This window comes from Mustela lutreola, chromosome 1 (assembly GCF_030435805.1).
Source record: "Mustela lutreola isolate mMusLut2 chromosome 1, mMusLut2.pri, whole genome shotgun sequence".
Classification (NCBI taxonomy): Eukaryota; Metazoa; Chordata; class Mammalia; order Carnivora; family Mustelidae; genus Mustela; species Mustela lutreola.
The window spans coordinates 54,271,659-54,298,967 of NC_081290.1; positions in this window are offsets into that span (position 1 = coordinate 54,271,659).

The window sequence follows — 27,309 nt, forward strand, 5'->3', positions numbered from 1 at the left end:
GTCCTCTGACGTATTTTGATAGGTCACAGTTTCTTCCATTGACTTGTTTTTCAGAAAGAAAAAATATTCTAGCAGCTGCCTCTCTGCTTAACGAGAGGAGGTCCTCAGACAGATTCTTTGCTAAGCAGAATGGTGACTGTGAAGCTTCAAACAGGAAGCATACTGGGGCTCTGGGTTTAGGTGAGATACTGTGATCCACTAGCAAGAAAATGGTGGAACCAATATTAGTAGAGAAGCTATAGAGGATTAGCCTTGGGGGAGAGGGGAGAGATGAAGTACTTAGTTTCAGAAAGGGGATTTTCGGGGATCTCTCCATGGTATCTTCAGAAAACATCTATTTCCTGCTTACATATTATGGGGAACTGTCTCTGGAATGTTTCAAAGAATAGAGTGCTGTCTCAAGAATGGCCTAAGCACAGAGGCTCCCCACAGGGATCTGGATGATTATTAACTCTGCCTGGACCTTTCACTTCCTTTATTCATGCTCTTCACTGCTTAAAAATATCCCTTCTCCTTCGGCCTCTATAGATGTATATAAGTATGTATGTTATTTATAATTAATGAATGCCTATATATATATAACCAGCATCGGTCAAACTTCATATATATTATGTCAATTAACTTGCACAACTTCTTAAAGTACTTTTATTATTCCCATTTTACAGATGAGGATCGGTGAGATTAAGTGATCTGCCCAAGACACACAGCTAGTAAGTACTGAAGGAGAAATGTGAACCCAGGCAGCTTGGCTCCAGAGCCCATGCTCTTAAGCACCAGCATCTCCTGCCCCTTTATATTAGGGTACATGTCAATCAGTTATCCCTCCACATGAATATATTTTTATCTTCTCAATTTAGTGACAGACTCTCTGAGAGTAAGTAATTTGTCTTTTTCTTTGGTCACATTCTACAGATCTTTTTGAACTACTATCTTGCTGAGGTAAGGAGTTTGATATTTTTACTTTCCAAATATTTAAAATTAGAATAACTCATAAAACAGAAGAAATCTGACTCCATATGCCAATGCATGGAAAACATAAAAGGAGAAATTCTCTGAATGAAGCTAAATAATTTATCTCAGGTCAAAGAACCAGTGTAAATGCAAAGAGATTTTAATCCAAGACTGCTCCGTGGCCACAATTCTTGCCTACTACACAACTTCATATTATAACTTCTCAAGTCAGTAGCCTTAAGATCAGAGAGCAGAATATTATATTCCTCATTAGGTGGGATGATATGGGAGAGGATAAATTTTTATAATTTTCACATTACTTATTCAAAAGCATGTATTGAGTGTTTCTATGAACTACTAAGAATGAAGCATATCTGGCAGTTAGAGGTATTTCCCTACACATAAAAGCTGTGGGGAGGTAGAATTTGAAACTCTGTAAAGAAGACCATGGCTAGTAAAGGGAAATGTCTGAAAATGTCGAGAGGTGGTAAAATGTGAATGTACTATGTGAGGTTATGAATGCACTATGTTAGAGGTTTGAAGCACAGGCATCCAGATAATAATCCTCTGAAAATAATTCCAGTTGTGGAATACATGCTTCGGTTAAAGGGCCAAACCATAGTTCCTTTCCATTCCAGCCCTAAAAGTTTGTAATTCAAATATTTTAATGCAATCCAATGCACATAAAGGACATTTAACAAATGCCATTGGACTGGCAATTACACACACATACACACACACTCTAATTGCACTATATGTATAAAATAATGCCAAGAACATTATGAATGTCTTAGCAATGTCATGCATTTAAATTCCTGTCTTCCTGAGTGAGTATAGTAATCCTTCCTATAATTTAAATTCAAATTGACAGTATTTGAATTTCTTGTTAGAAACAATAATTTTCTGACAAATGATTCTTCATTTGCCTGAATAGCATAAACTCAAATATTTCCTTCATCACCAAGCAAAATTTATACTTTCTTTCAAATTAATGCCTCCATTTGTATTCTAAAGACAACCATGTTACATGAGGAAACTAAGTGCTTACCACTCTGAATTGGTTTAATGTCCCTTACAGTTCCCTCTACTGAGCTTTTAAGATTTCTAGAAAGGGAATGCAAATTAAATTGTGTTAGGAAGAGATAAATGCCTCTTCCATTCATAATAAATTGATCTAAAAAGCTTACTGATCATCCAAATGCTACATCTGGACCTGTTGTTATCACATGGAAATTCATTATAGAAGATATACTATGCAGATTAAGATGGCTAATGCAGCGTGTAAACTATAATTTCTGCTATGATTTAGTATTATACTTTCTCATCTAAGTGAAAATTGCTTTGACAGGCATTCATCAGCTGTTTCATGTTCTTGCATTTGACCCAAAAAAATTTGGGACAAATATTTGTAGGATATACCTCCATAGAAAAGCATTTTCATGAGGTCATATTATTTGCCTAACTCCTGAAAAACAAACACTGCTTTGGTCTACAGGACACTCTCTTATCCAGCTGCTGAGTGAGACAATACCCAGAATCTCAACTTTACAATGTACAGCAAATGGCTACTTCACCCGTGAGCCTCTGGCACAGTGTTGTCCAAAAGAAATAAATGTAAGCCACAAATGCAGGACACGTGTAATTTTAAATTTCATAGTGACCTTAAGAGCAGCAAAAGTAAACAGTTGAAAATAGTGTTCATATATTTTATTTAGCTGTATGTATGCAAAATATTTTTATTCAACATATCATCATAAAAATGATACCTTTTACCTTTGTTTTTGTCATAAATCTCTGAAATCCAGTATGTACTTACACTAAAAGTCCGTCTCAGTGTGGACTGGCCACATTTCAAGTGTTCAGAAGCTGCATGTGGCTCACGGCTACTTCAAATTCTGGTTCCCTCATAAATATAAACAAAGGTAGCTCGTAGCTACTATCTCAGATGACATAACTCTGAGAGCTAAGTTTTCCACATTTCACCTTAATCACCAGTTCCGACTTTTCAGCCCTTTTTCTTATGGTGAGAATGATAAGTCACCTGTTTTATCATCATTTCACCCTTGAAAAGTGAGAAACCACTCTTGAAGAATATTAAAGTCTCTGACCACCATAACAAATGGATATAAAATCTAAATTCTCACACTTTAAGGAAACATCAAGAAGGCTTTTCTCAGCCTCCCTACACCTCATGGGCAGTGAATGGCCAATCCATTAGACTAGCCCCTTTTGATCCCATCTTTGGTTCCAAAGGTCTTTTTTTGTTTTCTTTATTCATTTTTTTTTTCACCTCACTAACTGTGCCATTGGATCCTAGTGAAGCCCAGCTCTGCACCACAAAAGTCTTCCTACAGATGAGGAAGATTAAAATCCTTACCAACTTCTGCCTTCTACTGTCACTCCCTGAATCCTGCTACCCCCTGACTCAACTTGCAAGAGAAATTCATTCAATCAGAGGTCTCTCCATGGCCCACGGTGATGTATGTGGCCCACTGTATAAGCTGCATGGTGTTATTTAATTGTAATCAGTTGACAATACTTAAAAATCAGATTTTGAAAGAATCAGATTCATAATTTTTTTAAGATTTTTTTTTAATTTTTTATTTTTTATAAACATATATTTTTATCCCCAGGGGTACAGGTCTATGAATCACCAGGTTTACACACTTCACAGCACTCACCAAAGCACATACCCTCCCCAATGTCCATAATCCCACCCCCTTCTCCCAAACCCCCTCCCCCCAGCAACCCTCAGTTTGTTTTGTGAGATTAAGAGTCACTTATGGTTTGTCTCCCTCCCAATCCCATCTTGTTTCATTTATTCTTCTCCCACCCACTTAAGCCCCCATGTTGCATCACCACTTCCTCATATCAGGGAGATCATATGATAGTTGTCTTTCTCTGCTTGACTTATTTCGCTAAGCATGATACGCTCTAGTTCCATCCATGTTGTCGCAAATGGCAAGATTTCATTTCTTTTGATGGCTGCATAGTATTCCATTCTGTATATATACCACATCTTCTTGATCCATTCATCTGTTGATGGACATCTAGGTTCTTTCCATAGTTTGGCTATTGTGGACATTGCTGCTATAAACATTCGGGTGCATGTGCCCCTTTGGATCACTACGTTTGTATCTTTAGGGTAAATACCCAATAGTGCAATTGCTGGGTCATAGGGCAGTTCTATTTTCAACATTTTGAGGAACCTCCATGCTGTTTTCCAGAGTGGCTGCACCAGCTTGCATCCCCACCAACAATGTAGGAGGGTTCCCCTTTCTCCGCATCCTCGCCAGCATCTGTCATTTCCTGACTTGTTGATTTTAGCCTGATTTTAGACTGGTGTGAGGTGATATCGCATTGTGGTTCTGATTTGTATTTCCCTGATGCCCAGTGATATGGAACACTTTTTCATGTGTCTGTTGGCCATCTGGATGTCTTCTTTGCAGAAATGTCTGTTCATGTCCTCTGCCCATTTCTTGATTGAGTTATTTGTTCTTTGGGTGTGAGTTTGCTAAGTTCTTTGTAGATTCTGGACACTAGTCCTTTATCTGATATGTCATTTGCAAATATCTTCTCCCATTCTGTCAGTTGTCTTTTGATTTTGTTAACTGTTTCCTTTGCTGTGCAAAAGCTTTTGATCTTGATGAAATCCCAATAGTTCATTTTTGCCCTTGCTTCCCTTGCCTTTGGCGTTGTTCCTAGGAAGGTGTTGCTGCGGCTGAAGTCGAAGAGGTTGCTGCCTGTGTTCTCCTCAAGGATTTTGATGGATTCCTTTTGCACATTGAGGTCCTTCATCCATTTTGAGTCTATTTGTGTGTGTGTTGTAAGGAAATGGTCCAATTTCATTTTTCTGCATGTGGCTGTCCAATTTTCCCAGCACCATTTATTGAAGAGGCTGTCTTTTTTCCATTGGACATTCTTTCCTGCTTTGTCGAAGATTAGTTGACTGTAGATTTGAGGGTCTATTTCTGGGCTCTCTATTCTGTTCCATTGATCTATGTGTCTGTTTTTGTGCCAGTACCATGCTGTCTTGATGATGACAGCTTTGTCCATTATCACCACTGCTATTCAACATAGTACTAGAGGTCCTAGCCTCAGCAATCAGATAACAAAAGGAAATTAAAGGCATCCAAATCAGCAAAGAAGAAGTCAAATTATCACTCTTCGCAGATGATATGATACTATATGTGGAAAACCCAAAAGACTCCACTCCAAAACTGCTAGAACTTATACAGGAATTCAGTAAAGTGTCAGGATATAAAATCAATGCACAGAAATCAGTTGCATTTCTCTACACCAACAGCAAGACAGAAGAAAGAGAAATTAAGGAGTCAATCCCATTTATAATTGCACCCAAAACCATAAGATACCTAGGAATAAACCTAACCAAAGAGACACAGAATCTATACTCAGAAAACTATAAAGTACTCATGAAAGAAACTGAGGAAGACACAAAGAAATGGAAAAATGTTCCATGCTCCTGGATTGGAAGAATAAATATTGTGAAAATGTCTATGCTACCTAAAGCAATCTACACATTTAATGCAATTCCTATCAAAGTACCATCCATCTTTTTCAAAGAAATGGAACAAATAATTCTAAAATTTATATGGAACCAGAAAGGACCTCGAATAGCCAAAGGGATATTGAAAAAGAAAGCCAACATTGGTGGCATCACAATTCCGGACTTCAAGCTCTATTACAAAGATTCATAATTTTTGTGTGTGAAAGTTATATCTGCTGATTCCATGCCCCAATTCTGGCATCGGACCTTCACATTCTAAACCTCTGTCCCAACTCATTCCTTCAATTGACCCACACAGAACTCTGGAGTCATGTATGCCCCTTGCTGTGTATGCTTATGTTATTGGATTTGGACTGCTGAGCAGAGCTAGGAACAGGTTCAAGCCTTTCCAGCTTCCTTATCCTGTTCATGGTTCAGTGTCAGCTTGCCCGTGCCTCTGTGCTGGTGTCCTGACAGCAAGGACACTGATGACTTGGCCTGTGATAATTATTTTTCCTTGGTCATGAAAGTGCACATGAAACAAAGCCATGATTAATCTCTGCTATAGAACTTATTCAGGACTCAATGGCCATGCTGTTATTGAATTATATGTGAAATGAAGCACGAACACAACAAAGAGACATAATTCTTGATCAGTATTATGCACAAAACCTTACTGCATTGGGCAGTGAATGTTCAGTCTGTACCTGGAAATGCAATAATATAAGGGCTTTGTAAATTTCCTTAAAAATTATGTTTTCTCAACCTCATGTTTGATTCCTGAATCTTCAACTTGCCCCTCTACTTTACTTGTAGGAGAATCCTGATTATTCAGTTAATATTCCTGTTTTTGTCAAGCTGCATACATTAGATTCCTAGGGCTGCTGTAACAAATTACCACAAGGTGAGGGGGGTGGGGCTTAAAACAATGAGAATTTATTTTTCCACAGTTTTAGAAGCCAGAAGTCTGAAATCAAGATGTCTGTAGAGTCACACTCTCTCTAAAAGTTCTAGGGTAAATTCCATTTATACCTCTTTCAGCTTATGTTCTATATAGTTTAAGAGTCTTGTTCTTAGTTGTTAGAATAAAAAGACTCTGATTGAAATCCTTACCTCATTATGTACTAGCTGCGCAGACTTAGGAAAGGAGCTTCACCTCTCTGAGCTTTTAGATTCTTACTGTGAATGAAGCTGAATAATGGCAATCACCTTGCAAGGTTGCTATGAATTTAAATGAGATGATACTTATAAGCCACTTGGAACAAAGCCTAGTACATAGTAAAAGTTCAAAAAAAATTCACAGCCTTCATTACTGGGGACATAATTTTTAGGGTTATCTTTATAAACTTGAATTATGAGCTCTTTGGAACTGTGCCTGTAATCTGATCTCTATTATCATGCTATGATGCACAAATACTTAATACACCAAAACACTCATTAACTGAAACCCATGTAATTAGAGTTAAATCATAACTATCTTTTAGGAGTCACTGTAAAGAACTTTTATGCAAATATTATTAACAAATTATTCTCTGTAGTATAACTCTTCTCTGTAGTATAACTATACTGATTTATAAAACATCAAAGTCAAAAGGACCAAAAACCTATTAAGCTCGTACATGACTGCCTCTGGCATATACTGTACCTTCCGTGATGAAACAACTTTAATTCTCTCTCCTTTTTGAATATATGTCAGTGTGAGTCTGTCTACCTCTAAATTTTGCTCACACTTTACATCTTGCCATTTATTCAAAATTTCCCATAATTTGTGATTTTCAAACTGTGGCTTGTGACTTTTAGGACATGATGAAATCAGTTCAGTAGAAGGCAAAGAGAAGTTTTTAAAAAATGAAATCCAGTGGAATAGAATGGAATAAAACAGAAGACAAAGACAATATATGAGTGGATAAGCCAAGATAAGTGTGGATAAATATTGCTTTGTGAAACTTTTGTTTCCGTATTACATATACATATGCATAAATATGCCTATGTGTTTTGATAGGTTATATAAACTGTATCTCTCACTACTGTTATTGCTTCTCACAATTCCCACACTAGATTATGACCCACTCTTCATTGGAAATAATGTAGTAGAGTGGTTAATGGCACAGGTTGGGAACCAGACAGACCCTGGTTATATGTCTCTTCAAGGTTTAGCAAACAGAGTATGTGTCTTAATGTCTTTGAACCTATTATCTACAGGGATATAGTATATAACCTGCTAACTTACATGGTTTTTGTGAATACTAAATAAGCTAGGATGGATAAAGAGTCCAGACCATGACTGACATTTAACAAGTTATCAATAATTTTTCCTGATCTTTAGAACCAAAGAATTTAGTATATTGACTGTAGAATCATAAAAATGTTCAATACATTGAACAAAAAAACTGGATAAGTTGGAAAACAGGGAGAAGAAAACACCATGTCATTAGGATTCAGATAAAAAAAAAATTTTTTTAAGATAAATTCTTGGGGCACCTGGGTGGCTCAGTGGGTTAAGCCACTGCCTTCGGCTCAGGTCATGATCCCAGGGTCCTGGGATGGAGTCCCGCATCGGGCTCTCTGCTCAGCGGGGAGCCTGCTTCCTCCTTTCTCTCTCTGCCTGCCTCTCTGCCTACTTGTGATCTCTCTCTGTCAAATAAATAAATAAATTCTTAAAAAGAAAAAAAAGATAAATTCTTAAGAACATAATTCCAAGGCATTCTAGGGTAAAATGAAATCAGAATAGATTTTTAAGTTTTGATTTTAGATATAATGTTAAGTTTTTACTTTTTATTTGAAAATAGTGATTTTTCTCTTGTGTTTCTTTTTCTTTTTTTTCTAACATCTAAGATAAAGATATAAGGAAAAGCAAAAATCAGTTAACTTTTTTACTTAGACATTTATGTATTATTTTTTAAAAGAGTAAAATTAAATTAGGAGGGAAAACTATGTCAATAAAATATTCATTTTCCCCCTTTTTTTACTTAGTAATTTATGCTTAAACTTTAGGGGGAAAAAAAAAACAAAACATGGATGCTAAGGTCAAACAAACCTGATGTTGAATCTCAACTTTACTATTTAGTCATTTTGTGAATTGGAGAAAGCTACTCAACCTCTTGAAACTTAGTCTAGCTCTAAATTTTGCATAGAGTTGCTGTGAAAATTAAGTGTGGTAAAGAATTTATCTCTGAGAAAGAGAGCAAGCATAAGCTGGGGAGAGAAACAGAGGGAGAGGGAGAAATAGTCTCCCCGCCAAGCAGGGAGCCTGATGTGGGACTCTATCTCAGGATTCAGAGATTATGATGTGAGTAGAAGGGAGATCCTTAAATTTCTGAACCACTCAGGTTCCCCCAAGTGTGGTAAAGAATTTTAAAGTGTCCCTATTATCGAATGATTGCTACCAATTCCTCACCACCTGCCTCCATCAACACCTTTACTAGGTCCTCAGTAGAGTGTGTGTCTCTTATGTACTTTTAGCTTGGCTATAACTGGCTTTGGTCAAGTGGCAGGTGGACAGATGTGATAAATATGCCAGTGCTGAGCCTAGCTCCTTGATGGGCTTCGAATATTTCTGCTTATTCTCTTTTGCTACTGTCATTGTCATGAGAAGAACATGCCTCAGCTAGTTCATTGGTCAAAGGAGGATGAGAGATGTACAAAGTAGAATTACTCCTACCACTTCACTGATTTGCAGCTGAGGCAGGGCTGCCCAGCAAGGCTCAGCCTAGATCAACAGAACCACCATAACTGACTAGCAGACCCATGAGCATAGATGACTAAGTCACTGGTATCATTTCTTACACAGCTGTACTGTGTAAGAACTAACTGATATTGTTCCCAACACTGTGGCTGACACAGACTAATTGTTTGATAAATATTAGTTCTCTGATAACATAACAATGTGTCACATGACATTTTAATTTACTCACATTAAGCAATGAAGGGAAAAACTCCTTTTATTTTACATGATTTGTTTTAAAGGTTAATTACTATACAAATATATGTAATAAAATATTAAATAAAAATTAAAAGACAACAAGCTTGAGATCTTGGTCTTATCTGGTGAGTGTCAGTGTCCTATTAACCCTAATCATTATGCTGCTCACTAAACTATTAAGCAAAAAAAAAAAAAATATATATATATATATAAGAATAGTATGAACAGAGTATGGGATTAAATTAAATCATACCAATACCCATTAAGCTGGTGACCACAATCCCCATTAAACTGATGGTATAGAGTTTCAGGGATTTGGATACAAGCGCCCAATATGTTTTACATACACCTTTTAAATTATATCAGCCAGTGAAATATATTCTATTTATTTCCTTCCCACCCAAGTGGAATTTGAACCACAAATGGCAGGTGATAGATTCACACTTCACTAGTATAATCCTCCAGGCAACTCAGTATTTTCAAAAAGAATCCTTATAATGCAAGTGCCTAAAACCTGAAGACTTGAAATGCTTTTTTTTGCTTGCATCTCAGCTTTCTCCTTTCTTTTTCCAAGAGACACAATGAAAAAGCATGCCAAGTCTCAGTTTCCCTCTGAGACCTGATAGAAGAGCAATTTTTCATGAACCTTCACTTAAGTACTCTTCAATTTGGTGTCTAAAAATGCCTCAAATAAATATCCCCACTCCAAATCCAGATTAAAAGTCATTCCTTTTGCCCTAGACAATTTCCTTTAGCAACAGAAGTATGCACACTTTGACAAGAAATATCAAAGAAAGAACTTGGGAAAAACTCTGGGAAGTGCTCAGCAGTATTTCATTTATTTGGTTCATTTCCTACCAGAAAACATAAAACAAAGACCAGAACCATGATTTTTAAATGTCCTATGACCTCAAATAAATAGATAAAATCTCAAAAAAAAAGAAAAAAATACTATAAATGTCCCATGACAACCCAATGCAATAAGAAAGTTATTTGCCTAATTCTATCAAGCTCTTCCTTTGAAAACTAAGCTCTACTCATTTGCATTACTATGTATCACATTCAAAAGCACTAAGGTTCAACTTATAGATTGAAATGTAGTATTTAAAAAGTGCTCACATTCCTCCTCAAATTTAGAAGGACCACTGAAATAAAGACTTATAAGTCATCCATTAAAAACTTTCTTTTTTTCCTTTTCACTTATATATTACATTATAACAATAGATGGTTTATTCAACAAATACTGTGCAGACATCTAGCATGAGCCATGCATTGTGTTAGATGCTGAGGAGATGACAGTTTCGTGGGGGGAGGGTGGTTATGCATCAATCAAAAAATTAGAGAAAACTATAAAATTATAAAATTAGAGAAAATATAAAATTAAAGCTATAACAAGTACAAGATACAATGAAAGAAATACAATGAAATGCAAATACAATGAAAGAAAGGTGCATGTTATTATGGGATTATATAATAGACAACTCAACCTAGTTCGAGTGGAGAAGTCTTCCATGTGGAAGTGATGTTGGAGCTGCTGTATGAGAAATAAATAGAAGTTATCCCAGTAAAAAGGTTGGACAACAGGGTCTCAGGTGGAGCCATCAGCATATGAAAGTAGGGAGTTCATTTCAGTAACTGCATGAAGACATGTGTGGATGGGACTGAGAGTTGGAAAGAAGAGGTATAAAATGAGGTGGTAGGTGAATCAGCAATTCCTTGAGCTGGAGATGCTCATGCTGGTTGTGGCCTGCCAGATCTATACTAAACCCTTCTCCACCACACCTTGTGCCATAGAGGATGGAACTTTGACAATACTCTTGTTGAGCTGCCTTCACTGCCAGTTTCCATATACATCCATTTCATGTGTCTGAATGGGAGAACATATGCTATTTGTTATAATTCAAATAAGACATGGCATTATCTGGGACAGAAAAATAATGGTAGAAATATAGAGAAGTTTGTGAATTCAAGATGGAGAAAAAGGCTTCCAGAATGGACTCTAACAATTTCATGTATGCAACTTGATGGAAAGCAACATCATGGATTGAAGAGAGCACCTGGAAAAACAATCCAGATTTACAGATGACAGCCAGGCATTCGTCTTTGAACATGTTGAATCAGAGATGGTTTTGAGATATCCAAGTGGAGATGTGAAATAGGCAGCTGGATATTACAGATCTGAAACTAATGAAAAGTCAGGACTTGGGGGTTCATATTTGGGAGCTGTTAGCATATGGTGATGATTAAAACTGTTGTTGTATGTGAGGTTTCCCACAGGGTGAGAATAAGGTACAGGCCCAGCTCTAAGAAACTCTACCATATATTGGTCAGTTAAAGGAAAACAGATCTGGAAGGATTAAAAACAAAAAAAAAGGAACAGACTGAGTGGTTATATGTGACACCAGGGAAATACGGTATCATAGAAGACAAGGTGACAGAGTATTTAAAACAGTGAGAATCACATATCTCTGATCGCCTGAAAATATGTGAAAAATATTCTACTTACTGTGTAGTTAGAGTCCCTTGCTTTTTCAGGGAATAAATGTTATGTTTTAAAGGAAGGTGTTTTCTCTTCCAGAGAGCAATTTTACTGCACTTAGGTTCTCTTTGATTTTGACCTTTTCTGTTGTATGCCCTTCTCTGCAATAGAAGATAGTTTTCATACTTCTTACCTGTAATAAAGTTCATGCCATATCCTGCTTCTTCTGGCTATTATTGCTCACCCCAAGCAGAACTGATAAATTGGATCCAGTATTAGGAGCTTGAATTCCAGTTAACCTAAGTCTTATTCTAACAAACCTCTGCCTGCACATAAAGAAAAAACAAACACACAGAGGCCAACTTTTCCAAGGACACACACAAAAAAATTGCAGAGTTGGATTCAAACTAAGACTTTCCAATTTTTAAATTCTCTGTTATATGACACATGAAGGCAACACTGTAACTACTCAGTGATACTCTCCCCGTATCCTCCATATTGCAAGCAAGATGTAATAAAGACAGAAACTCAGTAATTGGGAGAGAGAACACACAAACTGTAAAGCCCCCAATTCAAAAACTCTAAAAGCATAAATTAAGAATGACAGCAGCCTTAATCTCATCCTTTGAAAAATATACCTCTATCTCAGTCAACTTGGGCTACTGTAACAAACATACCATCGATTGGGTGGCTTCAATCACAGGCATTCATTTCTTACGGTTTTGGAGACTGGGAAGTCTACAATAAAGGTCCTGGCAGACCCACTGTCTGGTGATATCCTGCTTTTCTGACCTGCTTCGATCATCCCATGATGGAGAGCAGAGAGCTATAGCAAGTTTATCTGTCTCTTTTTATAAATAAGGGCACTAATCAGGGCAGAGCCCTCATGACCTAAGCCTCCTAACATACCCACATCATAACACTGGGTATTAGGAGTTCAACACATGAATTTGGAGGGTGGGCATGACACAAGCTTTCAGTCAACCATAGCCTTGAATATCTTTGGTGATAGTTCTTACAATTTTTTGCAAACAGGTGAAAACCACTTCTCACTGTCAATGGTGTGGACCACTTCACAGTATTGTGACATGACTGCATGGTCAACTTGCCTGCAGCTCAAGACACCAAAAGAAATATTCTGCTCATACTTCCCTTGTTTTGTGAATAAACTGCTCACACACCAAAACCAAGCAAGGAACAAACTTGTGGTCTTACTACTGAACATATTTGAATAAACGTATTTTCATGTCTCTGTTTCACTTGCTTCTTTATAATTCATGCAAACCTCTTTTAGAGCAACTGCTCTTGCTCTAATGAAGAGTGGATGCTACATCAGATTATTCCTCTGACAGTGGAGAGTGGCTGGGCTACTTCAACATTAAGCCCATGGACTTGGTGTCTCAATTCAATTAAACCAACTAATATGACCATAAGTGCTGTGTGGGGCTACTTTTTACAGACCTATGAAGAATCTAATTACTAAGCCCACCCCATTGGCTAATGAACAGCATTGTGCCTAAGAAGGAGTGTTTGTTTTATATGGTATTTGTTTTTGTTTCCTTACATATCATGTTTGTTTTACTATAACAAACATCATAAGGCTGTGATAAATTGAAGACTATCTCCATTTTTAGATTGTCATTACCTAAATTAAACTTAAATGGAAAAAATTATCTAACACAATATAACAAATCAACCTAAGGAGGAGCTATCTAGCTAGAAATTAAATAAAGCCAACAATAGGCAAAATTGAACAGAAATTAGAAGCCAAATGAAGACACATGATAGGTGGACAGAAATTAAAGCCAAATGAAGACATGTGATAGGTAAGATGCTGAGGGTAACAGTACCAAGGACGGATATCCTTAAACCTTATGATGATCTACGGGCTGACATTATTTTACTAGTCCAGTGCTATTGCCAAGTCAAACTAACACAGGCTGCCATCTCGTTTTGCCTTGGAAAATGGTCCAATACCAAGATTTTTCCATGCCTCCTAGAGTTTAGTGCCCATCTGTTATCAATCAGGAGGAAGACTAAGGAACAAAATGTGCCCTGTAACCAGGACAACCCTACCTGGGAGACAGAGGCCTTGGCTGCTTGTCCTGGGATTGGTTTTCCTCCACCTGTACACATATAGTCCTGAAGTGTCATGAGGACCAGATGATAGAGAAGACCTACAGTGTCACAGTCCTAGAAGCTAATTTACCTACATTATAATCAAGAGGGACAACAGAAGATGTGCTTTGACGAAAGATCTACTTATGTAATATCATGGGGATTTTTGAGTGTTTTGTCTTTTGTAACATTTCTGTAAGGGAAAGAAGTCCATTTTTCAGTGATAGAAGAAATTTTAGTTAGAACTCTGCCTTGTCAAACATCCTATGGGAAGGAGGGAAAGAGGGGAGGCAGTTGATGTCATGTGAAACAACAGAGACCAGGCCATATCCATGTAGCTCCAGATCACCACCTCAAGCTACGAAGTATGGAAGGAAGGCATCTCCAGTTCTGCCCAGATCATTTGTCTTCCTATCCTAGGTCTGCCATAACAAAGTACCACACACTAGGTACCTTAAAACTGTGTAAGCTGACTACCTGACAGATCTGGAGGCTATCAGCCCAAATCAATGTACCAGCAGGGTCGATTCCCTCTATAGGCTTCCAGTGACACTTTTTCATGCCTGCCTCTCCCCAGCTTCTGGTGAGGGATGGCAATCCTTGGCATTCCTTAGCTTATGAAAACAGCCCTCCAATCTCTGCCTCTGTCTTTACATGGCTTTCTTCCTATGATTCTCTCTCTCCCCCTCTTATCAAGAGGGGAGTCATATTGGAGCAGGGCCCACCTACTCCAGCATAACCTTATCTTAATTAATTACCTTTGCTATAACCTTATGTCCAAATAAGGTCACATTCAGAGGTTCTTGGGGTTAACATTTCAGCCTATCTTTTTGAGGGATGCAGTTCAACCGACAAATACTATTTCAGCACTCTGAAGAAGAATCTCACCAGAAAATGACTGAGAGACTAGTGCAGGTAAAATCTTATTTTTACCATCTATTTTACTTAAATAGAAGACAAGTGAAATGTGTTTAAAAAAAAAAAAAAAACTTTTATCTAGCATCTGACTTTAAGAATTGAAACTTTTATTCACTGCATTTTATAAGGAAATACTAATTTATGGCCTGACAGGAAGTCTTCCTGATCTTTGGTGAAAATGGCCCCTGAAATTAGTGATTCATCTCATGGAATTGTCTTGTTACTTATCTTCCACACCGAATCAGAATGTGTACCCTCTACAGAAGGGTATCGGTAAATGTGTCCAATATGGTTTCCTATATTAGGAACTATGTGATTGCGAAAGGTGGTTTCTACAGCTACATGTGGAATTCTTGGGAATTTAGAGACAGCCAATTTAAAGTATTATATAGCACTTGACCCTGTATTTAATAAGCCAGATTATTGTGTCTGATTGAGTCTAGCTAAGACATTAACAAATATGAGTTTTAAGTAAGGCCACAGAAATATTAGAAAGTGTATCCCTCTCATAAGACAAGTTTGTCTCAATAAAACAAGCCTAGACGTGGATTACCATGTCTGTAGCTAATATTGAATTGCCAGAATCCTGTCGGGCTTTTTCACCTTCCAGTATTCGGTGCCTAAAGAATCTTGGCAAGAAGCTGAGGGCTAACACCTTCTGGAGAGCTATTCTCTGTTGGCAGAGGGATTTCTGCTTTGCCAAATTCAGTACCAAGTGCCCAAGCCTCCCTACTTGAAATCCCAATTCTCTGTAAGTCAAAGTCAATGACTCCCCTGACTGTCTTCAAGACTCTGACTCCCTTCCTCAAAAACCAAAGGTCAAAGGGGGGCACATTAGCAGCTCTGGCTGCATGCAGACACCAAGAACAGCAGGGTTTTCCGATTAGAAGTATGGGTCAGCCTGACTTAGATGCTCAAGAGATGTGGCCAAACATGTTGGAAAGAGAGAAGGTATGGCAAATAAGGCCCCTGGCTAATATCTCCAGCCTAATCTCTCATCACTTCCTGCTTCTTGATTTTTGTTCCAGTAAGACTGAATTTGACCCAGATCGCAGGAGTTGACGTGTTCACTCATTCTGCTTCTTGTTCACATTCTTTCTTACCTCTGGGTCCCTGCACACGCATTCCTGCTATTCTTTAATGCCTTTATGAATCTTGCTTTACTTAGAAAATATCAACATGTCCTTCAGAAATTGGGTAAGTGTCACTCTTCTCAAAAGTGGTCACTACTCTCCAAATCTGTACCAGTGCTCTCCTCTATGCTCCTAGTGGCCTCCTAGACTTGGATCATTCAGAGAACTCACCACAGTATATTGTAACTGCCTGCATATTTTACTGCCTCCCTCACTGGATTCAAGGCCCTTGAAAACAAGGACCATGTCTTACCTTTGTAGCCTTAGCAACTAGGATAGTGACTGTCATACACAAAATATTCCACAAACATTTATTGAATGAATCACAAAATAGATACTAATTTTGGAACCATAAACCAAGGTATATAGTTCTAGCTTTCATTTTTCAGGACACTGTGATCATTGTAGTCACTTCTTCTCTTTTCAATTGTCAGGTAAAGTTAATTCCACCTGCATGGTGGTTAGTAGAAAATATTTCATAATGTATATGAAAGAGCTCTGTAAAAAGTGAAACACCATGGAAAGACAAGTTGTCAAGTTATTGTTGATCCTTGGTAGAAAGTAGAGGAAGGAGTGGCTGTGTGTATGCAAATACAACTTTATTGTGGCCAGTGTATTACATCAGTATAACCTGACACAACCACCATTCTCCTTCCTCTTCTTTCTAGAAGCAGATGGGGCCTGGTGTAGGAGGACATGCTGAGGGAACAATCACTGTGGTCTGGGCAGCAACTTAAGTCACATACAGTATTTTTCATACAGATGATACTCTGTTAGTTTCTATAACTGGGACTTTTCCTGAATAAGGTTTATTTACTTGTAGCTCAAATTTTGGGAAAAAAAACCCTATTACTTGACTGTGTTAAAACATTTAAATTGAATATTATAATACACATATACAGGTTTTGCTTTTGACCACCAGTGAATCTTCTAAGAAGAATATGGTGAATGTGTATCTGCAGAGAAGAAGCTGTCTTCTTCTCCCCTTACTGAGTTTCAAGATTTCATAAATTCTGCAAGTGTCCAGTATATAAATCCTTTCTTCTTTGGGTTTCTCAGAGATTAAAGATTGGTTTCTGGGACAAGTACTAGGAAAAGCTTTTCTCATACAAGAAAAAGGCTGAGTTTATCTTTAGTACCTCCTGGTTCCTTCCCATTTAAGTATATTTCACTAATATTAGGGTGGAAGTCATTAAATTACATTAAATCTAACCCCTTGTTCTTTCAAAAACAGCACAAATAAGCTTCCAAGCACTCATTGGTGGGTACTAAGGAAAAATCTAGAAATTTAAAATGAAGCATTGGTGAGAAATGAGGGGAAAATACTGACAGATTGCTTCTATCAATCTCTAGAGTCTTCCCTTCTGCTAATATCCTTCAACCCATATATGGTGTTAAAGAAAGGCTCTAAGAGCATGCATTTAACTGTTGATTTATGCAGATCATGATAAATAGGGAATGTTCCATAATGGATTGAGAAAAGAACCGTTTCAAGGCTTGGACACAGAAACTATGGCAGCATATAAACCAGTGCCCACATAATTGAGCAGCATTACACAGAAGAGAAATCCAGTTCATAAGCCAAGATGACCCCCCACACACACACCACACACACACACACACACTCATAAACACACACATATATACACTCAGATATACATAAGATATACACAGGACAAATACACACACACACACACACACACACACTTGAAGTAAAAAGTCAAGAAAATTCCTCAAAGTACTTCTTGTTACTGCCTGACTGCTGCTACTGCCAACAAAAACTTTTCAATGTAACTTATCCTCACAAACACAAATGATGTGATTAAAACAAAGGAGCAGCTGTATAGGTCAGAAGATGGTGAAAAGTCATACAATGCAGTGGAAAGAAACTGGCACTTATATTTAGAAGAATAGGGTCTTAATCCTTGCTTCCAAGTAGTGACTTATGTATCAGGCACTGAATTTAAATCAAAGTCAAAACTGAGAAGACTTTTATGTATAGTGCCTTACTATAGCAACCTAATGTTTGGACTACACAATTTTTTGAAATTAATGTAAAATCAGCCAAATTTGGTTGAAATGTGAGTAGTTTAATCCTATTGTTTTAGGACATGGTCTTTGCATATATCATGTAAATATCTGCATTTGTGACTCCTGATTTAAGTGAGCGGAGTCTGAATTTCTTCATTGTAAAATACTCTGGGTAGAGGGGCGCCTGGGTGGCTCAGTGGGTTAAGCCGCTGCCTTCAGCTGGGGTCATGATCTCAGGGTCCTGGGATCGAGTCCCGCATCGGGCTCTCTGCTCAGCAGAGGGCCTGCTTCCCCCCTCTCTCTCTGCCTGCCTCTCTGTCTACTTGTGATCTCTGTCAAATAAACAAAAATTAAAAAAAAAAAAACTCTGGGTAGAGACTTAGATAATTCCTACATGACCTTTAGCCCTAGAACTACTTAAAGACACATCCAAAGCATGACCATTCTGACATATTCTGGGAAAAGAAAAATGATGCAACTATAGTAAAATATCCCAGTCTCTTGGCCAATCAAGAACATACAAATGGTATAGAAGTAAACTTTTCATCCCACTTCCAGTTTACCAATTTTAGGATATATGCAATTTTGTAAAATGAAGGGAGTCACTAAAAGAAAAAAAAAATTGGAAATGGAAGCAACAAGCTAATAACCCCACTGCAACTGCACATATAAAACATCAAATAAACATGGTGCCATTACTGTAAATCAATAAATAAGGATATCAAATGAATCCCAGCATCAATTCCAAAATGGGAAGATATGTAAAAATCTAAACACAGATCTACCTAGGGATGGGCATGAGCACTGAGTGGGGAGCCAACATTAGGGAAACCTTTTCCTTCTCTGTGTCTCATCTCTCTTTATAAAGTTAAGAATTTGGTTAAATGATCTTTAAATTCTGGCTCTAACCATCAATAAAAGACTACAGGCAGCATCAGTTTCCTTCACCCTGAGTATTGTTAATCCTGCTTCAAGGAATTCATCTAAATGCAATTCATGCTTGATTTTCATTCATAAAGAGCTCCATGGTCTACATGGACTCTAATTGGAAAATTAGTATTGTTTCAAAAGCACCAGCTAAGTCTCAAAATGAGATGCCCTCAGTATGACATGCATATCTAATTTCCTCCATGCCTGCATAAAGTAAGCAAGAAAAGCATTCTCAACCACTCCTGACAGCTTTTATCACAGGCTATTCAACAAATGTTTTCTGTCCACTTGTCCAAGAAAGCTGATTAGACAAAACAGCCGGTGGAGGCACAAAGAAGAACATTCATTCCTTACCAAGGGAACATAAAAGACATTTAAAATGAATGAATAGCAGACACAAAAATGATTCTTGGAAGAATTACATACACATTTTTGATTGTGAAATTGTTAGGAATGTGGTATGCTACAATGTTAGAGACTGATTTTCCATTACGTCGTAGGGATAGGTGTGAGTCTTCAGTTTTATCTTAAATAAATCTAATACAGGCTCCTATTGAATAGGACATTCTTCCTGGTGCAGTTCCCAGGTCACTGCTGCTGAGATGATTTCTCAGAAAATCTACATGATCTGGAATGCCATAGGACTTATTAGCCTCCATTCAGAAAAGATTATCTTAAAGACATGGATCTTCTCTTACTTCTCTTATCAGTTTGCTCCTTTCAAATGGAGTGAAGGTAACTACTGGTAATTCCTATGGAGAAAAGAGTCCACTGTCTGTCCCTTTCTCTCCAACACACAAACAGGGGAAGGTTGGTGTTCATCACAAAATTTCAAATTCCCATCTTTTCATCTCCTAAAGTATCCCTTCATTATGGTCAAGCAATTCTTATCTTGGCTGAACATCTCCCAATGCTTTCTGCTTTATCTTTTCTCCATCATATTCCAAATACTTTCCCATGCCGTCCATTTGCCTGACAGAGTGTCTGACAGATAGTCTGTGGAAAGATGAGGCTTGATGAGGGAGGGAACAAAATAGGAAAGGAAAAGAAAGAGGAGGTGGGCTTTCAGTTTTGAGTCTGAGGGGCAAATCACTCCTCAGCCATGCCCACGTGAGTTCAAGGTCACCAGTGAATTTAGGTAGAGAGCCAGACCGACTCACCCTGCCCATTCCCCTTGAGGCTCAAATATTACTAAAGAGTTCTGGGAAGGAACCTGGCACTTGTAGAGGTCAGCTTAAGGGTTGCCCGAGAAACTTCTGTGGGATTTGATTCTTATGATAGATGGGATTTTAGCTACAGAATTATCTTAGAATCAACATCCTAGCCAATTTCACAGATGGGTGCTGTTTGTTTTCTATAGGTTGTAAGTGAAGAACAGGCCTGCAGTCTGACTTCATGGATTCAAATCTGAGTTTTACTAGTAGATAGTTCTGTAAACTTAGACCAGTGTGTTAGGCTCTCTGTGCTTCAGTCTTTTCATCTGCAAAATGGAGATGACTATACTATTTCACTTACAAGTATAAATGCATGGCTGGCTGTAACTGCTTAATATATATTGATTATTAGCCTTATCCCTGCACACACCAAGGATATCTTCAACTAGGAGTAGTAGAATTTCCCTACAATTTTGGAAGTACCAAAACCAGTTTGGATGCAAGATATTTTAATATTGTATATGCATGTATACATGTATACACGTGATACCTTCACACTCCAAATGTTCTCAGTCAGAAAATAATAAAAGTGAAACCTAACCTTGCTTGGTTTTCTAAGGGTAGACTCCCATTACTTTCTCTAAATACAACACCATAATGATTTCATCTATAAGAAGAAAATGTAAGAAAGAGCACAGTGGCCTGGGCTAAAAGGAGATAGTTGCATTGCTCTCTGACCAGCAAACCACATTGACTTTAGACCATCTTCCTTCAGGGCATCAGTTTCTCTATAAATGATGCAATTTTATCTTCAGAATGCATTAAGTGAATATGCTAATCAAAAAGGGGAGGTTGATTCAGCTCACCTCTGCACTCCCCTCTTCTTCCTCTTTTGATACTGTAATCTTACCTAGAAAAAAAATTAACATCTGAATATCTCTATAAAAAAACATTCCATATCCATGATATCATTTGTTCGTCATGGAGCAAGGGAATTAAATTCAACTAATATCTATGGCAGACCTCTATGTACTCATTACTCTGCTATTTTTATTTTGTATCTTCTTTTACCTTCAAAACAAATTGCATGGAATGTCCCCTTTTCTCACTGGGTGACACTGACAGTGATTTGCTCTAGCTTGCACAGACTATGTGGATCACTGGCTGTGTAGTGTTGGCCAGGCTTGGACCTCATGCTCTCCCCAGATCCAGAGGGCAAGGTCTTCCCACCTGCATCATATTCATGAAAATTTGTCCAGAGAATGTTCTTCAGAAAGAAGAAATGGGCATTGTACCTGACAGGGAGAACTTGTCAGATGAAATCACATGCTTGCTCTAGTTATTATGGACACACAGCTTTCATCCCCTTCCTATTCTCTATCCTACTCTCAAGTAAATTTTTTACAGAACCATTCACTAGGGGCACCTGGGTGGCTCAGTGGGTTAAAGCCTCTGCCTTCGGCTCAGGTCATGATCCCAGGGTCCTGGGATCGAGCCCTGCATCGGGCTCTCTGCTCAGTGGGGAGCCTGCTTCCTCCTCTCTCTCTGCCTGAGTCTCTGCCTACTTGTGATCTCTGTCTGTAAAATAAATAAATAAAATTTAAAAAAAGAACCATTCACTAAAACAAAATCTTTCAGTGACTCAGTTGGAGTATAAAATTGAAACGTCTGAAACTATGGCCCTTTCTGATCTGTCCCCACTGATCTTTCCAGTCTCTTACGTTCTCCCTCCCTCTACTGCTCAGTGAGTATATGTCAAGAAGCCCTACATGCTGCTTCACACATCCACGCCTCTTTCTTTCATCCTATAATTCTGTCCCTCTTTCTCTGTATGGTGAAGCATACTCTTCCTTTATGTGTCTGCCCATGTGTCATTTTCTTCCCTGGTGAACTTAGCTCATCCTTCTTGTTCCTACATCATCTTCCCAGTCTCCAGAAAGGGATATATCAGTCACAATGAGTCAACTGAGTATTTGTAGGAGCCTAACCCCTTCCTCCATACCCCAATACACTGTGAGCTTCTTAAATGAACTTCTTTTCTCTTGCGTTTTGGTAGTCTTGGGGTCTAGCACTACTTGGAAGTCTATGGTAAACTGAGTGATCCAAAACTATTTTCAAGGTTTATGAAAACTGGTAAACTGAGTGCTCCGAAAATATTTCCAAGGTTTATGACAAACTGACTGATGGAATGAAGGAAGGAATGAATGAAGGTATAAATAAGTACATTTGTGTATGTGATCTGAATTGACTCCTAACTTGAGCTAATCTTCTTTCAAATTTCTTTGTTGAAAGGAAATACTTTGAGACCAACTCAAAAGGGATATTAATATCAAATATTTTAGAAACAGTCAAAGGCCTCATGAACTTGGGGGCATTTTCCAACCATATGCTTTTCATCTCCTGGTTCAGCTGATATAGTATGGAAGTAATTGAATAGCCACTCTTCTCTGGGATGTCAACATACATTTATCAAGGTTTCCAGGCGGTTAGTTCCTCCTTTGAAATTTTAAAAGATGTGACTCTTGGCAATACAACATAAACATTAGATTATTTTCCTGATTTTTGCTTAAAAACTATCATTTGATTCATCTGCCAAGATAACTTCATTATGTCCTTGGGGCAATTCAATACACCAGCTATTTGTGTCTCCATTTTTCACATTCACCAAGCAAGAACTCCAAATCTTAAAAGAAGCCAGCACAAACGTTTAGGGGGTAGAGTTAGAATATAGGGCAGAGGGAGAGCATTAACCATTGTGGGTTCTCAGAGGCTTGTTAAAAACAAGATACAATATTCCCTTCCATTGTAATAACCTCTCTCTCTTGTCTTTTCTTCCTGTCAATAAGTTTTGAATTCATCTAGGTTTTACACCAACTGCATCTTTTCAGACATCACTTACAGTTTTTTAATCACATAGTGCCTTGTATACAAGATAGTGGTATACATGCATCATCTTTGGTCATGACAAATGTACAGTCCTGGCCACATTCTACTTTAATTGCAAAGCATAGAACCTTAAGGCTGGGTTGGCATGAGAAAGAAGATCTGGACTCTGGCATATAAGGACTAAGAGGAATGAGGGCATCAGCCCAAATCATAATGTCATGAGAAAGAACAAACACTTAGGGGGAATCAGGGCAGCATTGCTTAGAAGGCTGAGTTGCTGAATCCATGGGACCACAGGAATATCCTCAAAGACAGAGCTTCAAAGATAAGTGTATTATTGTAATTTCTGAGAGATTCATCTGAGTTGAAACAGCTTTGCACTCATTAGCCAGGGGTTCAAGAAAGTGGCTCCAATCACTGAGGGTGGGAGGAGGGAACTGACTAGAGATATTGGGCCAATAAAGGGTCTCCAATGGCAGAACTGCAGCAGTGGGGAAAGTTGTCCAAAATAGTGACATAAAACTGAAACCTATGAAGGAAACCCAACTTAGCTCAGCAAAGTACAAATTCATGTAGAATTTCCCCAAACTGCCACAGGGAGGTAATGCAGAAAAGGGTTTAGAACTGGTCACAGGGACCTGACTTTGAAGATGGTTGTTTTATTTACCATACGTATAACTTTGGAAAAAAATCACTTGACCTCTCTTATGCCTCAGGTTTGTGACAAATAGAATGTTTCCAGCAGCAACTAACAAATGAAAACAAAAAATCTGACCCAACTTGACATTTCAAGAGAAGAAATGCATTGGCTCATCACACGGGAAGTCTTCATTCTTCATGTCATGGTGGCAAAACATCTGCAGCAGTTTCTGACTTTCTATCTGCTCACTGTTAAATTGAGAGGAAATTTGCTTCAGGATATCTCTTTTCAGAGTGAGAAAGATCATTTTCCCTGGGAGCCTCCACCAAGCCTTTTCAGCCCAAACGCAGGGGGTGGGGTTACATGCTAATTCTTAAACCAGTTCCTGTGGCCAGGCCAGGCCATGGGCTTAACATCTTAGGCCTGAATTCCTGAACAAATCATTAGCAAGGGATGGAACTATTGTTAAACCAATGGAGATCTTGCTCAGAGCTGGGGATGCCATCAATTTCCAGGGAGGTATTTGGTCTATGTTGGGAAAGGTGAATATCTGAACCAAATAGATACATAGAAGGAAGAAACAGGAACTCTGGTAAGAAGCGAATAATACCTACAAGGTTCCTCATCTATAAAAGGGGGATAATGATAATAATGGTCACCTTGGAAGTCTGGGAGGATTAAATGAGTTAACTCACAGAAAGCATGCAGCTCAATAAGTATGGCGGTGTTTGTTTCTATTATTACTATTATTATTTTCCCTACTCTCTATCTTTCCTGCTAAACCCACCTGCTTCATTTTGCTGTTCCTCCATCTACTTTATCCATAGGGCTTGAGTCTCCATCCACTCTCTTTTCATTGACCCATCTATTTGGTTCTTGACACTAGGCTTTGCACACTTGCATTTAATCAAGAAGCAGGACACCCAGAATCATCCTTTAAAGATGAAGGTTCCAATCTCATTAAAGTCAACAAACACATACTGACATCTCTTGATAGTAGGAGCAATGAGGGGTACACAAATGAAGAAGACAAAGCCAGTGAGCTTGCAAAGTTCACAATCCTGATATCCAGCAGTGTGGTTGGTACAAGGTTGGTGTCTGATAAACGTGGATGAATTAAGTTGACATCTAATGGAACTAACATATGTGTACAAATAATCGATGTAAATCAAGTTGTGATAAGTACCATAGTAGAGATATAAATAAGGCATTTTAGAAGTTGGTAACAGTTGAGGTAGGAATATTAATTCAAATTGGGATTGACTTGGAAAGATTTCTTTGATGAGTAGAAGTCTGAGCCAAAGGGTAAAGAATTCTAGCACAAGTTTAGGCCAATGAATGTATGTGCTCAATTTCCAACTGCCAGATGTATTTTTGTATCCCATCTATCCATTGTATGCATGAAATAAATTTAGACAGTTAAACTTTATCAATTGCTTATCTTGGAAGGTGCTCTGATATTAGCTGGATAAAAATTGATGTTCAGGGAAGTTTTCACTAAATATCACATATTCTGCCTATTAAGTAATAAGTTTTAAAACAGAATACCAGATGAAAGGCATTTCAGAACCAGGACCCAAAATTGCTTTCCACTAATGTATGTATAATTTCTTGATGAGGCAAGGCAATGTCTGACATAGTTTCCTGTGGTCTTCAGAATTTTCTTTTTCAGCCCACACAATCCTGCTATTTATTACTTCACATTTAGTTTGCCTTCAGTAATGAAAAAGATTTAAAGATAACAGGATGAATACTTGGAGGTTATAGAAAACCTGGCTTCAGTTTCAAGCCAGAAATAACCTGTAGCACAAGTTAGAAACTCAAAATAACAGAGTTAATAAGGGGGAAATAAGCATAACTTTGTGATTTTAACTAAGTGACCATTGCTGTGAAAACAACATTGCCACCAACTGGTATAACTTTTTGTCATTCATTATCATGACTAGCAGAAGGCATATTGTGCAAATAGAGACAGCATAGGAAGAGGTCCAACTGGCATTTGTTGAATCTCAACATATTATGCACGGCAGTGAAAAAACAAAATGGATTTCAATTCTCCAGACACCCCATCTTTGTAGTATATTGTAACAACAAAAGACAAAGCCTCTAGTTCCAAGCATACCAAGTATGTTTTCATAATTTTTGTCTCAGTGTGCAGTTCTCAATTTTTCTTAATAAAGCAGGTGGTTTTAAAAAAAAAAAAAAAAGGAAACTCTGGCATAGACTTATCTCCATAATGTTTTGACAACATTTGTTATAAGTATGATTCCTGTCACATGAGATATTTAAAATATTATTCTCATTCTGTCATAAAAGTGAAAGCTCTTTTTTTCCCCTTAAGCATAAAATAAGAAATACGGTTAAATTCAGGAAATTTTTCCCAAGGACACATAATAATTTCATTGAGGTATCAAATTGGATATTTTCCTCTTAGAAATCCAAACCCTACACTGAGCTTGCAAGCGATCAAGACAAGCCAACATGGACTATATAACAACTACACTGACAACACAAGTCTCTTTTCTTCATTGTATGAAATAAGGTAAACATGATGTGTCATCATAAGGAAAAGACGAGGAAGTTGAGTCACTTTAAGGCACCGTTTGTTACAGGCTCTAAGCGGAGAATTTAAACTATCATGCTTTTGAGGTTTTTAATGGTTTCCATGGTAATCACTCTTCAAAATACATTAAAAAAATTGAGATTCACTAGAAAAGAAAACATAAAAGGTTGCCATGAGTAGCATTCCAAGCCTTGTAGCTCCTGGCATGTTTGCAGAAATCTGTATGTCCTCTCTTCTCTTCTCCTTCCAGCTGTGACACACATATCCACACACAGTAGATGTGGGCACAGACACACTGTTTCTAATCTGAACTCACAATAACCTGATGATACAGGTAAAGAAATATTGGCATCCATTAACAAAGAAGGCTGCTTGTGAGACCTTGGGTTTAGAATACTTAATATATTATTCCGTATACTCCATCCAGATAATCTTTAACATTAAAAAAAAAAAAAAAAGCCAAAGAGTATTAAATAGACTAAGATCCCTCAAGCAGTTCGATTTTGTTTCAGAGTCCACACTATCCTGTCCATCTTCATGAACAATCAGAGAGATGTTTAGCCAAAATAGATCATCTCAGAATCTTGGCTGGGATATGGGACATGGGACATAATGCTAACAGTTCATAAATTATAGAGTTAAAGATGTTTACCCAATAAATAGTTACTGAGCACATACGCATGCTAGCTATTGTTCTAGGCTCTGAGACTATCAGTTAATAAAGCAGAAAAAAAGATCTCTTATCCTCACAAAACTATGGTCTAAAGAAGAGAGACAAGTGATAAATAATAAGTATAATGAGTATACAGTATAGTATGTTAGATGACAAAATTCTACAGGAAAAAACTAGAGTAAGAGGAATTAGGAGTACAAATGTATAAACAATATTAATAGCTTTTGTAAACTTGATGCTGTAAAACCTTATAATGAAGAGGTTATAATCTGCCCTCCTTGTCAACACTGGGCATGCTTGCTCTGGACAACCCAATAGTATGTCTGAATCACCTTGCCTCGGTATCTACACCTCCTTGGGAAGAACACTCCTCCCAGGGGCATACTTTTCAAATACAAATCAAC